Here is a 6,214-nt window from a genome sequence, read left to right as displayed (position 1 = left end):
TGTAGAAGAAGTTCCTTTAATCACTAACACTACACCACATAAATAACAGAACAAACATTAAAATGTGAAAATGGAGAAGAATACAGGTTAGTAAAAATTTTTTTTTTTTTTTTATGTATGTGTCTGAGTTTTCTCTGCCTGACCACAGGATCAGATCTTTGCCTTCCCACACATCTGGACTCATTGTCAGGGCAGTTTCTTGTGACTGAAGTGGAAGATGTTGGGGCTGGGGGAAGAGATAGAAATATTCTATGGAAAAGTATAATTCTAACTCCACAGTGCAATACTAAGAGCAAAATTCCCTGTGACGTTTTACAAAGATTTTTTTTTGGACTTTTTTTTTGTGATCCAGCAGTTTGAAACCCTTCACAAGAATAAAAAGGGATGAACTGGACAACAAATGTGCAGCCTTTCATGTTCCAGGCTTCACTCCACTGACACAGATGTGCAGCTCACTGGCAGGTTTTGAACCTTGGGTTTTTTCCAACAGGTAAACATCAATTTTCTTGTTCTCATCACACCCAACAGCATTGCAACAAAAAAAGTCACATCTGCTCCTCTCCTAGCCCTGCATCAAACACAGTCCCTGCAGGAGTTCAGCAAATCCTTGAATATATTTTAGGTTACATCTGAGCATCTCGAGGTGCTGCTCATGACAAACTTGGACCCATCAAAAAATGTGGTGGATATCAGGATAACCACGGTTGGTCTGAGAGAACACGGGTCATTTTATAATCTCTATTTATATAGATTAATTTATTTCGAATTTAATTTATATGACATCCTTTCTGTCCTGTGATGTATCTATGATTCAACAGGGACCACACCTCACTTAGCAAGCTTGACTCTCAAAATGGAAATCTTTGCTGGATGCTGTTGGGAAACTCAACTTTCCAGCAAGCACTGCGAGTCTGGAATTTGAGAGAAAATAAAATAATTCTTGAAGCAGATCAAACACATCCCTGTGTTGGTGTGCCAGGCTCCTGTCCCCTTTGCTCTGAGTGCAGCACACACCCAGCACAGGGGAGCCAAAATCTCCCCACTGGGTTTTTATCCATGGAGTGTCAGGAATTGTCTTCCAGAATTCCTTTCAGCTGGCAGTGAGGCTGGGGAGTTTGTCAGCAGCTCTGTGGATGCCACAAGTTCAGAATCCGTTTTTTTGTAATCTCTTTTTTTGTCTCCTAGTTTGAAGATCTGATTTCTGGTTTGGTTTTTTGGTTTTGTTTTTTGGGGGTTTTTGTTTTGTTTTTTTTTTTTGTTTTTTTTTGTTTTTTTTTGTTTTTTTTTTTTTTTTTTTTTTTTTTTTTTGTTTTGGGGTTTTTTTGGTTTTGGCAAAGACAAAAAGAAAGTCCCCCTGCTATGCTGAGCCATAGATAACTGCAGTCAGTGTGGAACTGCTGCTGTGGGTTCCTCCTCCCTCTGGACATGGGACCTGATCATTTCTGGGTTAGCACCTTGTAGCCTGAGCTGCTGCAATGGGGGGATGGAACCTGCAGTACCTTGATTTTTTTATTTTTTTTTTTTTAATTGTTTTTTTTTAGTGGCTGTGCTGTTCCCATTCACACAGAGCTGTCATGGGAGAGAATTACTGCACGTGGGAGCCCAGTGCTCTGTGCCACAACATCTCCTCAGAGCCCCAATGTGAGCCTGGCACCAAAAACTGGCACTGCATCACTTTGGTCTCTGGGTCAGTTCCCTCCTCACTGCTCACCCACTTTTCCCTTCCCAAGCTGGAGCTCCCAGCTTTGCCCATCCCCACACGATGATGGCTCTGATTTCTCAGGTTTGACAAGTTAACTTTTGGTCCTGGGGTGATGAGCTGAGGCAGAGGCACTGCCACAGCTTTTCCTCAGCCTTTTTCTGACTATCCTCACTGTAGATCTCTCTAGAAATTTCTCTGGATGAAAGTTGAGGAACCTCCTTTCCTCTTCATCCCTCCAGGAACTGAAATCTATCGAGTAAGGGCAGATTCTAAAGGACACCATGCACATTTTCCCAAAACGTTTCTGGAGTGCCTTTTAGATGAAGGACAGTATTTGCTTTCCTTGGTACTGCACCAGATTTATTTCAATTGTCTTCTTTATTTCGATTTCTTCAGTTCTCGTGCCTAAATGCATCAAACCAACGAGTGCAGAGCTGTTCTCCCTCAGTGGGGAGGAGAGCACAGGTTCTCCTGTGGGCCCAGGTGACAGGGGATGGCCCCTGAAGTGTCCCTGTGCTGTCCATTGATCTGCTCAAAGGGCAGGAGGACACCTTGGGGATTTATTTGAAGAATAAAGGAGAGCCAGGGGGTTTCACATAAATGATTTTTGGCCACGTTGTCTTTGACACAGGGATTTTGCAAGTATTTAAGACCCTTAGAATGAAAATGAGGAGGATGGGAGGGGAACTGTGTGATCTCTTCTGCATCCCAGCATGCAGACTTGTCATTTAGTGAACTACAGTGTTTATTGTGCAACTTTTTATTTATTGTCCTCAGAAAGTGGAGGGCAAGAGGGTCTGGAGGAGAAAGGGTTGGCTGGTTGGTTTCTGCTGCCCCTCAGCTGGCTTTGTAATCTATCACACACAAAATAAGAGAGGATCTTATTATAGAGAAAGCCTGGGGAGGGGAAGAAAAAAAAACCCCACAGTATTTTCTTTGTTTGAAAACTGTAGCAGATGTCTGTGGCAATAAAAAGGCAATTATACTCGTATTATCATGAGAATTTCCAGCAGGAAATCTTGACAAACTCGAAGTTTACTTAACTGAGATAAATACAGTAGATAAATAGCAAACTGAATTCAGTTTACTCTTGTACACAGGTGTACTACACATTTCCTCAAGCCATGATTCACAGTCATAACCTTTCCTAATCACAGGCACAGCAAGATATGTCAGGAGTAGGAACGGGCTCGTGTTATAAAACACAGCTATAGATCCAAACTTTCTTCAAAGTTTTGGTACATTTGGAGCTGATAAACAGGCTTGGATTCATATCTGTATCTCTGAAGGGGAGAAACCAGAGGGCTCAATTTGTTGGGTTATTTTTGTTGTTGTTGTTGTTGTTTTGTTTTTTTTAACCTAGACATTTTGTGGTGCCACAAGGATGCAATTTTTGCTTGAAAATATCAGTGGGGGTATCCTCCACTGGCCCAGAGCCAATGGCACAGCTGAGAATTGATTTCTTCCCCCTCTTCCAGCAGCCTGAAAAGCAGCTGCTCTGATTTATACTGGGAGCAAGGCAGACCCTGGCAGCAACTGAGAATCTGAGAGGCCACAGATAGCAGGCAGCTCAGTAATATAAATAAAGGGTAACATTCTGGGAATTTGGAGAGCTCTGCTCTTGGAGTGAGGATGCCAAACAGTACTTCAAGTAAAATACTCTGCTTTTTATTGTTTCCAGGCAGGCAAGAAAAAAAAAATTAAAAAAAAAACCCAACCAAACACAAAAAAAACCTTGTTAAAACCAGCTGTTCTCTGTTTTACAAGTCACTGCAACTAGAAAATCACTAGATAGGTCTGATAGCACACCACATTCTTCTTTGTTGAATGAGTTCTTTTCACACCAGTGAGATCCATTTGTATCTCAAGGATAACCTTAGCTGGCAAAATCAAATTTGAAGGAGTCTATTAAGGGTTTCTGATTTTATTCAGATGGAACAGCAGCTCAGAGATGTGTGTGCTGTTTGTCTGGGTGTGCTTCGGATTTGGCCTCTGCTTACACTAACAGCTGAAAATCCATTGGTCTTTGGGATTGCTCCTAAATTATTGCATGAGTTTTATTATTAGAATAATGAGCTTATTAAAATGAAAATTAAAAATTAGCAGCAGATGGGTGTCCAATCTTCTTGGCTATCTTCTGATAGACGATGAGGCATTCAAAAAGCAAAAATCTTTTGCTTACATGGGAAAAACTGCCCAACACTTCATGGCATCTTAAAGGCAGTAACACTGAAACTGTTGGAAGATTTGTTTTATCAACAGCTTCATCTTCTCTGAAATAAAGCATGCTGTATCACTTCAAAGACTACAAATAGATCTTTATTGTCACAATACATCATATTAGAAAGGAACATTAAGACTGCCACTCAACTTTCTTTGTGTGCTGTAGAATATGTGTGTCTGCAACTCTGTTCCTAAGATCCCCAGACCTGCTAAACCGAGCAATGATTTTTAGTCCCCTCAGTCTCTTTGCAAAGGGAGTTGGTTTTGTCTGTTTGGAAAAAGCAAAAATCAGAGGAATTTTTCTGATGACTCCTGCTGTTCTTCACACTGTCCCTTTTGGTGACAGGGAAAATGTGCTGGAAGCAATGTTGGAGTCTGATCAGCACCCTGAGCCGAGGTGGGAATTACTGAGTATTCCCTGCCTGCCACATCCTGCCACTGGATCACTCTGCTCAACACCAACCTTAACATTTCGTTTTTTTCTATTCAGATTTTGTGTCTGCTGATTACTGTGGAAGCCATAAAACTTTTCTCAAGGTAATAATAGGCAGGATTCAACAATGAAGGGCTGAAATAAGAAAAAGGAAATTTCAAATTGAGCTTTGAGAGTATTCAATACATCCAGCCTTGCAGAGCTCTGCACTGAAATGGTTGTAAGAGCATTTAGGAGGAAAAAGAAGTTGTTTGTGGAAATCCAGAGAGCCAGAGCAGCACAGGTAGTAATATATCATATATAAACCACAATATATATAATGTAATATATATAATAATATATAAACCACAATTCTTATTAAAACACAACAATAGGTTGAAAAAATGCGTGTTAAACAAGCTTAGGCAACAAATATAGTTCAGAAAATGGTCATTTATTTATTGATATTTATTAATTGATATTTATTTATTGCTGTGTGATAAGGAATGTATGTTTCACAAGTTACAGACACTGATTCAGGTAAAGCTGCAGAAACAAAGAACAACAAAACCAAAATAGACTTTAACAAGAGTTTCTTCTTCTCAACTTTTAAATGCTTGTTCCTGTTGTTTTTCTTGATGTCACAGCAGAGTAGACAAATGTCAATCCTGGCACTGGTGGTCAAAGCTCACTTGTCTTCCACAAAATGGGGAAGACATTGTTAGACTCACCATAAACTACAGGGAAAGGAGACACACAGAGAGACACACAGATGATGGTTTGTTCTTTCCAAAGGAATGAGCAAGAAGCAGGCAGGAGCCAGAAAAACAGCCAAAAAAACTAAAAAATGATTGTGGTCAAGGCCACAGTTTTGTTACTGAAGCAGGAAAGATCCAGGTCATTATCAATATTTCAATGGATAACTGTAGGCTCTGTATCGTGCAAAAAAATACAAACAAAGCCTAATAATTAAAAAAAATGAAACCATTAAAATATCCTTTCTACAGCACAGATCTGTTATGATCTGATAAGTAAAATTCCCTCCCCAATCTTCAGTCAGTGCAGTGTGAAACAGGAATGGGGTTTAGCAGCCAGGCACCTGAGAATCCCTCAAGGGACACTGATGTCCCTTGGAACCTCTCCTGCTGCTTCAGCAACAGGACTTTTCGGCAAAAAATCCCTCTTTGGGGGTTCCCCATCCCTTTTTGGGGGTCCCCATCCCTCTTTGGGGTTCCCCATCCCTGCTGTTGAGGGTGGTAGCAGTGACAAAACTCACAATTGTGCACAGCTCTAAGGGGACAATGTTGGGGACACTGGATCAACCCCTAACCTGGAGCACAGAGGGGCACACAGGGTTTGTTCCTCTCTGAGCAGGTGAGCCCCTGGCACTTCCCCAGGCTCCCAGTTTAACCCTTTAGCTGCTGCAGAGGGGTTTGGCTGCCTGGGAAAACATCCCAGTCCTGGCATCCCAGCACAGGGCTTGGGATGTGCCACGGATTGGCTTTATGGGATAACCCACTGAGGGCTGGATTTATGGCATCTGTGCCCCACACAAACGTGGCATGGAGCAAAACGTGCTGCAGGATTTATGCCTGAATTCACCCAGTGTTACAGCAGTGAAGATTTTTTTTCCTCTCCCAGCCCAGCAGTGCTCCTGAGGCAGGTGCACAGGTGTATTGCCTCAAGAGCAGAACGTGGCCCTGTGTTCCTGCTGGTGTGAGGAAAAACAGAAGGATAAGCCAGGAAAATTGTCAGGGAGCAGATTGTAAAAGCATGTTTAATTTTGTTTGCTAGAGGAATAATCGGCACTAGCTACAACCCTGCGAGTTATCATTTCTAGTGCATTATTGCTAATTAGTAAATGTATTACAGCCTAA

This window comes from Sturnus vulgaris, chromosome 5 (assembly GCF_052056855.1).
Source record: "Sturnus vulgaris isolate bStuVul1 chromosome 5, bStuVul1.hap1, whole genome shotgun sequence".
In the NCBI taxonomy this organism is placed as follows: Eukaryota; Metazoa; Chordata; class Aves; order Passeriformes; family Sturnidae; genus Sturnus; species Sturnus vulgaris.
Note: the sequence above shows the minus strand (reverse complement) of the source record.